Source organism: Orbicella faveolata, unplaced genomic scaffold (assembly GCF_042242905.1).
Source record: "Orbicella faveolata isolate gen_17 unplaced genomic scaffold, um_ofav_v1 contig_35, whole genome shotgun sequence".
NCBI classification, from domain to species: domain Eukaryota; kingdom Metazoa; phylum Cnidaria; class Anthozoa; order Scleractinia; family Merulinidae; genus Orbicella; species Orbicella faveolata.
In genome coordinates, this window is record NW_028301564.1 from 3,656,382 (window position 1) to 3,665,000 (window position 8,619).

General features: G+C 35.0%; 1 long non-coding RNA gene across 1 annotated transcript; it reads right to left on the reverse strand.

Annotated features, from left to right (window-relative positions):
• Window positions 1–4,200: 4,200 nt before the first annotated feature.
• Window positions 4,201–7,954, reverse strand: LOC149102684 (uncharacterized). The gene is made up of 2 exons (XR_016201965.1): window positions 7,792–7,954; window positions 4,201–7,426 (listed from the first exon to the last, which is right to left on the reverse strand). It is a non-coding gene; the product is annotated as an uncharacterized LOC149102684 (long non-coding RNA).
• Between the last annotated feature and the right edge of the window lie 665 nt (window positions 7,955–8,619).

The following is an 8,619-nucleotide window of genomic DNA, read 5'->3' on the forward strand; positions in this document are numbered from 1 at the left end:
GGTAGGTAATTTTGTGTGGAGGCAGCTATAAGTACTTCACGTAGTATTGGTTGGAATTGATCTTTCTGTTAAAAAAAATTAATGAAGGGGATGACGCCATATAATTTGAACTTGACACCATTATCTTAGTGTAGAGATGTCAGGACTTCTGTATTACAAGTGCTAAACTTATCTTGATGTAAACGTTGAATGTGGCCTTTCTGAAGCATATTGAATAATCTTGTAGGGTTCTTTCAAGTGGGGTGTTAATGTACTCCGGTCAATGATGCAATGGATTGGTGATTAGGCTTGGGAAATTAAATTGACTTGATAATACAGTATTTTAAGACCTCATTTAAAGGAACACTAGGTTATCTTGGTGTGTTGAGAAGGTTGGAGAATGCAATGCATTATGGGTTGCTGGAAAAATGTAAATTATAAAGCTGCTGTTCAATTGATCACTTTTATTAATACAGCATTTTTAATGCTATTTTTAATGTTGCATGTACATGCAACAACTTCGACTCAAAAGTAAAAAGCAACTGATAGGTCTTTCATTGAAATATTTTCATTTATTATCAGACAAACAAAAAGCAAACAACAACCTATAGGACAACTAAGATCAATGGAAGAGACAGATCCAGCTAGATCAGGTCAGTTTATATTTCTGGTATCGGCAATGGTGTTCACAAGTGTACCTACACTTGTACATCTTATTACTCTTATGAGTTGTTATTCCATCAGTTAAATTTACAATGCTAAATTATACCAGCAGTAAGAAATTGTAAGTAACTCAACAATATGTTTGTGTCTCTTATCAGGGCAAGCAAGAAACATCATAGACACAACCAGTGGACGAAGTGAAATATATCAGACATGGCAGGTCAGTCAAAGTTCTTTATCTGTAGTCAGTGGACCAGAGTATCACTATAATTTTAATCACTTTGAAGAACAGGTACAGTGTACCATGATAGGATGGAATTCAGTCTTGAGAAATTTGGTTGAATGACTCTTGTAGGTGTCAAGATTCTTTGGGAACATCCCAGGGGTTTCATTAACATTTTCAGCAGAAGGGCAACTGGTTGTCACAGGTGGGCAAATCTATTTGATCTGAACTTTTTTATAAAAAAAATTTTCCCCTGGATGGTCAAACCAGCCAGGCAAAATCATCCTCACAACTGGTCAATTTGCCCGGTGCCCGGCCCTTAATGAAACCCCTGCGCATCCATGCCTTTTTTGATTACATGGAATGAGTCTGTAGTTCTTTGGGAATTTTTGCAAGGATTTGTCAACTGAAAGCAGTGCTTCTTCGTCATACTACAAGCAAATTGTGTGAAGCTCTAGTCAATTTTTAAAATTTCTAGTTTCTCCTGAGGTTCGAAAATGTTGACCTAGTTCTTAAACTGTACAGGCCTTGAATTGCACAGGATCAAAATGATTATGAATTCTCACCTCTTATTTCTTCACCTTATTTTGGGGATGTGAGTTTTGAAATTTGCTTCCTGTTTACAATATTTCCTAGTTGCTGATTAGTCTTGTTCTCATCACTTGAATAAGTTTCCGTTCGATAAAGTATTGAAATGCATGTAATTCGTAAGAAGAAAATTATTGACAACTGACATGTGGCTCCAAGTTTTTACTGACAAATCATGCTTTGATCTCAACATCCACACCGACAACTGACAGATCATTCCTGACCAAATTTTATCTGACAAGTTATGTTTCCATCACAACATTTATACTGACCACTGACAGATGATTCCAAATTTTAACAGACAAAATCATGTTTTGATTGCAATATTCATACTGACAACTGACATATGATTTCAAATTTTACTGACAAATCGTGTTTCGAGCTCAACATCCTTACTGACAACTGACAGATGGTTCCAAATTATTTAATCCATATTGACCACTAAAAGATGGATTGGAATTTTAAGTGACCATTCATTTTCTTTTGCTACATCCTTACTGGGACCACAGAGATGGCTTGAAAGTTACTGATGGGCAAGTCCGGTTTTGATCTCAGCATCATTGTCAACAATATTATTATCAGATGACTTAAAATTTTAACTGACAAATCTTGCCTTGATTACTACATCCTAACTGACAATTGACAGGTTACTCCAAGTTTTAAGGTGATTTGTTAGAATTTCATTGTGCATCCCTACTGTGCATGATCTTTCAAGTTTATGACTTTACCACTCGCTCATAAGTGTGTGTACATACACAACAGCAAGAGATTTCCTTCCAGCTAAGCTCAAAAGTGAAATAAATGCTTGTTTTCGCTCAAATGAGCAAGGTGACTTATATTTTTTATAACATAATTGTGGTGTCTAAATTATCCTCTTTTAGTTAAAAAATTTTTTAAAATGTTTGTCACCAGAAAGTTTGTTTCACTAGGTTTGCAGAGCAAATGTAAATTGAGAGAGGAGAGTACATTACACACAACACCTTTATTGCAAATATTGTACACAGAAAAGGGAAGCGTAGCAACGATAACTGTTGCTGAGGTCTGTTAATCTTCACCTGGGTACTGTTTACAAAGTCTACAACTTTATAGAACAGCAACAACAACAACAACAATACGAGCAACAACATGAACAACAACTTACAGCAGCATCAGTTATTGAATCAAATATTGTCACAGAAGCATTGTTGGTCTAGTAACCAGTCTGCAAATTCAACTTTTTTCCTCTCTGTTTAAAGAACAACCGAAATCAAGAATTACATCATAGCATTTGTTAATGCAAATAATGTTGAGGTTTTCTGATCCACTAGCTTACAAAGTAATCGAAATCCAGTTTCTCCTTACAAAATCAGTACATTGTCAAGCAAATAGGTGATGAGAATAAAGACAATCATCAATACGGGAATTCTGTAGCCAATAGGTATGGAATAGGATGAAGAAAGCTTCACGTAGTTGCAAAGAATATACAAACACAGTACAAAGCTTCAGTATGATATATATCAAACATTTTTTTCTTTCTTTCAGGATTTCTCAGTGACTAGACGGTTGACGGAAGATAAAGGCAAAGACAAGACACTGGAGGCAATATTAAGAAGACAGGACACTTGGGACAAGACATAGTATGCAAGGGATAAAAGTAAGATGAATTGAGAGATTTTTTCCAAGCCAAAAATTAGGACGTGAAAATAGGATTCTTTTCCGTGGACTAAACGTTAGGATCCTCACAATTAAATAGAAAATGAAGGCTGTCTATAAAATGATTTACAGTTAGGTTTTGTAGAAAATGTGTCGTCAGCTTTGCGTTACAAATTTTTATCCAGTTTTAGTCTTTTCGTCTTTGTTCACGATGCGAGAGCTTAGTGGATTGTGTGGCTGACGCGTACGTGACTCTTGAGCATCAGCACTGTTGCGTTACACTTGCGGCCGTTGAGAATATGTTTATGAGGCTTTGTGCGGGAATTTCAAAACACGGCATTGTAACAGGAGATTTAACTGTTAATTTAGCAAGTAAAGATCGTGAAGTGCCATTTAATATTTTGTTGGCTTGTTTAGACAAACGGCAAGGCAGCTGGGTACCAAAAGAAACTTTCTTTTCTTTATTTTCCGAGTTCGCAGTTAAAATACTTCAACATTTCCTGAATTTGTATAATTCCCGTGCAAAACTTTATTGACACATTCTCAACGGCCATTCGTGTAACGTAATAACACTGTTGTTCAATAGTCACGTACGTTTCTATCATATGATTCACCGATTTCTCGTATCATGAGCTTCGAAAGTCTCTAATTTCCCTTGCGAAGCAAATTTTTATAGTTAGCCTTCGTGTTTAGAATCACATCTTTCTGCTAGTTTTCTTTCACGGACCTATTTCAAAATGGATTACCTTGATTGTCCAAAATCTCTCAACCAAAAGTGACTTTAAAAAGTTTTCTTGAAACCAGAATGTCGCTGCTAAGTTTTTGTCGAGTTATTTTAAACGTTTTCCATCAAGTTAGTATTGTACAAAATCAATTTCTCTTGTTAATTGTTTCTAAAAATTGTCTTGACTGCCTAAATTTACTCTTAGGGTAACCCATGTCAAAATTTAAAATTTTCCCGCCAAAAAACTTAGAAAAAATACGGGCGCTTAAAATACGCATGCGCCATTTTTTTTTTTTTTTTGTATTTTTCTGTGTCAACCTTGTTGAAAATTTTTATTTTCCCGCCAAAAAACTTAGAAAAAATACGGGCGCCTGAAATACGCATGCGCCAATTTCTTTTTAATTATGTTATCTTATAATATTTTTTAATTAGTGTGTATTATTATTACTTTTAACTGTTATTCAATGAAGTATTATTTCATCCACTCAATAAAAGTAATAAATACAACTCTCAAACTTGTTTTGTTTTCTTTTGTTTCTTTTATTGACACATAATTCTAATTAAATAATGACAAGTCAATAACTCACAAGTATTGTTTAATTAGTTTATTGAAATTCAATTCAATTAATTACAAAGGTGTCAACAAAAAAGTTGCCCTATATATACTAAGACTTTTGGCGGGAAAATTGGAAAAAATTTGCACAGCGTTTCCCCTGACAACTTTTTTGACAAAAATTTTAATGGGGTACCCCCTGTAACTTTTCCCGCCAAACAAAAATCAACATATACCATGTTGAACACAAACTAACGAAAAAATCTGTCTCCAATCACTAGAGTTTTTCAAAAAACTAAGATTTTGAATCTGGTAAATATTGTTTGTGTTCAAGATGGTATATTCCATGATGATATCTTGTTAAATAGTCAACCGTAAAACGACGAGCAGCTAGGGACCTATTTACAGATTTGAGAAAAGCAAGTTAAAATTTCTACAGCTGCAACGTTTCTACAAAACATAGAGAAGATAAAAACATTTCAAAATCGAAATATTTAAGAAGTTTATATAGCCGGGTAACTTGCTCCTCAACTACATAAACTCTCTTAATTATAGCGATTCTAAAATGTCGCCACCTTCTCGAATGTTGTGCAGAAACGTTGAAGTTGCAGATATTTTAAATGTCTCGTCTCATCTCTGTTTATAAATTTCTAGCTGTCCGTCATTCACAGCTTAGCTATTTAACGTGATATCATCAGCAATATATTTCAAGAAGATAGCAAAGGCAAGCCATGAATCCGGTAACTCTTACGAAAAAATACAAAAACCGCGAAAACTTCAATCCAGTCCTAGCGTTAGAGAAATTTTAGAGCTTCCGTCACTTTTAGCCGAGATGAAAAAGCAAAACCCGACAAATTATAGGCCAATTTAACAAAATGTTCATGGCTTGCTTCGTTATCTTCTAGAAATTACTTCCAGCGAGGTGTTAAAGAATAATGTCAGGTTATCAAGCTTCAAAATGTTCCACTATATACCGGTATCCTATGGCTTTTGTTATAAATGTTTTATTAAATCTCTGTCATTTGCGAACGAAAGCAGTAACATTTTAGAAGAATGAGGCAATTGAAACTACAGCTTTGAAAAGCAATAGAGCTAGAAGCAACTGTTTGGTAAATGTTTGTCCGTAGCAAACGATAGCAATAATTAAAATTTTAGAAGGATCAGACAATTGGAGCTATAACTGTTGAAAATCAAGATGTAATAGGAATACTTTTAGTAAAAATGTCTGTCAGTTGCAGACGAAAGCACAATCATTTGGAGCTTCTAATTTTTGAAAATCATCAAATCTATTCGTGAATAATTTTGGTAAAAAATGGTCATCACTCCAAATAGTAGCTTTAACGTTTTAGAATATTCACGCAATTGAAGCTACGTTTCTCAAACTCAATATATCAGATAGTATAAATATGAAAGCCAAACCAATTTGAAAAAAACAGACAATTAGACCAACATTTTTTTGAACGAGTTGCTTGATACCAGACATAATTCATTACAGCCTCGCTGAAAGTTAAACAAGAGGATATATTTGGTTTCTGATTGACCTTTTTGCGCTTAATCCCCTTCCGATGTAACGATATAAACCGAAAGTTTTCCGTACAGAAATGTATAAAAGAATATCTGCCGATAAATCTAGTATTTCAGGAAACGAAGATCAATTCAGAAACCCAATATCCTCCTCTAGAATTACTTATTTTCAAGGTGGCTCTGCATGTCAATACGCGATAAATGTCAAATGACACGAAAAAAAAAATAAGAAAAAAGAAACACGAGCGGAACAACGAATAAAAAATTTTAAAATAATATGTTGTGATCATGTCAACAAATGTTTGAAATATTCAGAAATTAACTTGAATTAAGTTGCGAAGAAATTCAGATTTACAAAAGGCGAATCGTTAACGATTCCTGGAATAATTTGAGATATTTCATAATTTCAAATGACGAAGAAAGAAACGATAGAAATTGTTTCATAGTTATCTGAACACTTTTAATTAACTTCAATACATGCTGCAGCATTTTCAGATCATTTGTTACATTAAATAACTAATTTTGACCCAGACTGAAATTGCACTTTTAACTTACACAATTCACATCAGATGAATTAATTCGCGTGAATGTTTGGAAAAAGGGGAAAAAAGTATTAACGTTACGTTCACGTCTATTCGGCTGCAAATCGAAGAATCGATAGAGACACTTCATTAATTTCGCATCTGAAAATGCCAAAATTTTAAAAGTAGAAATAATTCTATCCACTGAAACAATTTTCCACGACCAGTCATTTAATCTTGTTGTTGAGCAAGGGAATTGCCCTCCAACAGACAATTCAAATTATAAATTGAAACTTGCCCTTCATAAAACTTAGTCCTGAATGCGATTTTGGAGAACCAGACAAATTAAATGTTTATCGTGGAATTGTTTGTCAAAGTTACGTCAAAACAGAATTTGCTATTATGATTGACATGATCACGTAAACATTAGTTGCTCCGACGGTTTGATTTCAACGTGCAGTGCCACCTTAACATACTCTACAAAGGTCATCGCCTAGTAACAGGTTTTCAAACTTAGGAGAGTTGAGCGTTTGTACAACTATTTGGAATTTTCAGAAAAAAATAATACTCGACTTTGAAAAGATACACGTAGTAAAGCATGCAAATGCCGAACCGATAAAATATAATTTATTAATCACGATGATCGCTCGAGCAAAAAATTAAAACTCCCCATAACTTGAAAACATGAACAAAACGAAGCTCGAAAGCAGTAGAAACCTTTCCTTCAAAAGTGGCAGGGTTAATTAACAATCACTCTCGAATTAATTTTTTTTCGCGCCCTAATGTCACTTCAATGCAAATATTTCAGCCGAGAAAAAAAATACAACTTTGGACAAACAAACCGATTTTGAACACTATTATATCTTCTTTCATAGTTCAGACTGCCACTTCTTATCGGAGAGATTTCAATGTAACCAAATTCTCAAATGCTGTTCTTAACTTTGTCTTCATCCTCCCTGCTTAAATCCTTTTGATCTCCTTGTGTTTTCCTGATTTTCCTGTCTTCAGTCGTTTACTCCCTGAAAATAGAATAGATAAAATTACTCAAGGAACAAACCCAAGTGTAGAAACAAACAAGTAAACGAAGAGTAAAGAATTCACAGGGAATTGTTAAGCAAGAGTGCGCGTTGACAAGTACAAAACAAAGTTTGACAAAGAAACTACACTTTCATGAAGAAAGCCAAACTCTCGTAGGAAAGAACCGCTAACAACTTTAGCGTCGCGTATGGTTCCTGAACTACTGCTTCTAATGTATTTTTTACTCGGTTACTTAACTACCATACGGTTGTTCTGAAGTTTCACACGAAATGTAAACCGAGTCCGGCGAGAGCACGTGGTTGAAATATTACTTGTGAAAGTAGAATGCAAAGAAATTGATACTAACCATCGGCAGAACTGGCTGTCAACCGACTTCTCTTCCCCAAACCGTGCTTTCGACGCCATTTTTTCCTCAAAGTAAGAATTTGCTTCTAGTGTAGAAGGAACGTGAGGGTGCATATCTTACTCCGACGGCAAACATCTCAAAATGACAAACAAGCACCTCAGATCAGCAAAAGTTATCATGAATATGCAAAATAGGATTAGACCAATCAGCTAAACAAATACGTCACGAATTTTTAACAAACGACACCTTTTGCACGCTTTCTTATGCTACAACTTTGCATTTCCCTTGTTTATACGGAGCCTACGTGAACCCGTATGGAGTGTATCAACACAAATGGGAATTTTCCAAATATTCTTAAGCTTTTTTTAAAGTTCTGGAATGCCACGATCCGTTCATCTTCATGCCAAAAGGCAACGTTGTCTAAGTAGTTATCAAGGCAGAGTCTCGACGAAACATTCTTTCTTTTTGATTAAGTTATCGCTGGCCAGTTGTTGCCAGTCCTTGCGTAACTAGTACTAGTCTTAGGCGTAGAGAGTCGCGCGCTTGCGGGGAAATTGCACACCATCAAAACCTCTGCTTTCCCCATCATCGTACCTTTCCATGCAAGGGAGCCGCCGAAAACCCAAGGGAAAAGCGGGGATTACGAATGGCAGAGCACACGGAGAAAGTGCGATGAAAGCTTTAATTAATACCTGATGACGTTTTGTTCTGGGCCAGAATAAAAAAAATGCATTCTTTTATTATTCGTACAACTTATGTGAATTTTTTTTAAAAAAACCCTAGAATATTCTTTTCAGGATTGTATTTGGTTCTTTGGGACTTCAGTAT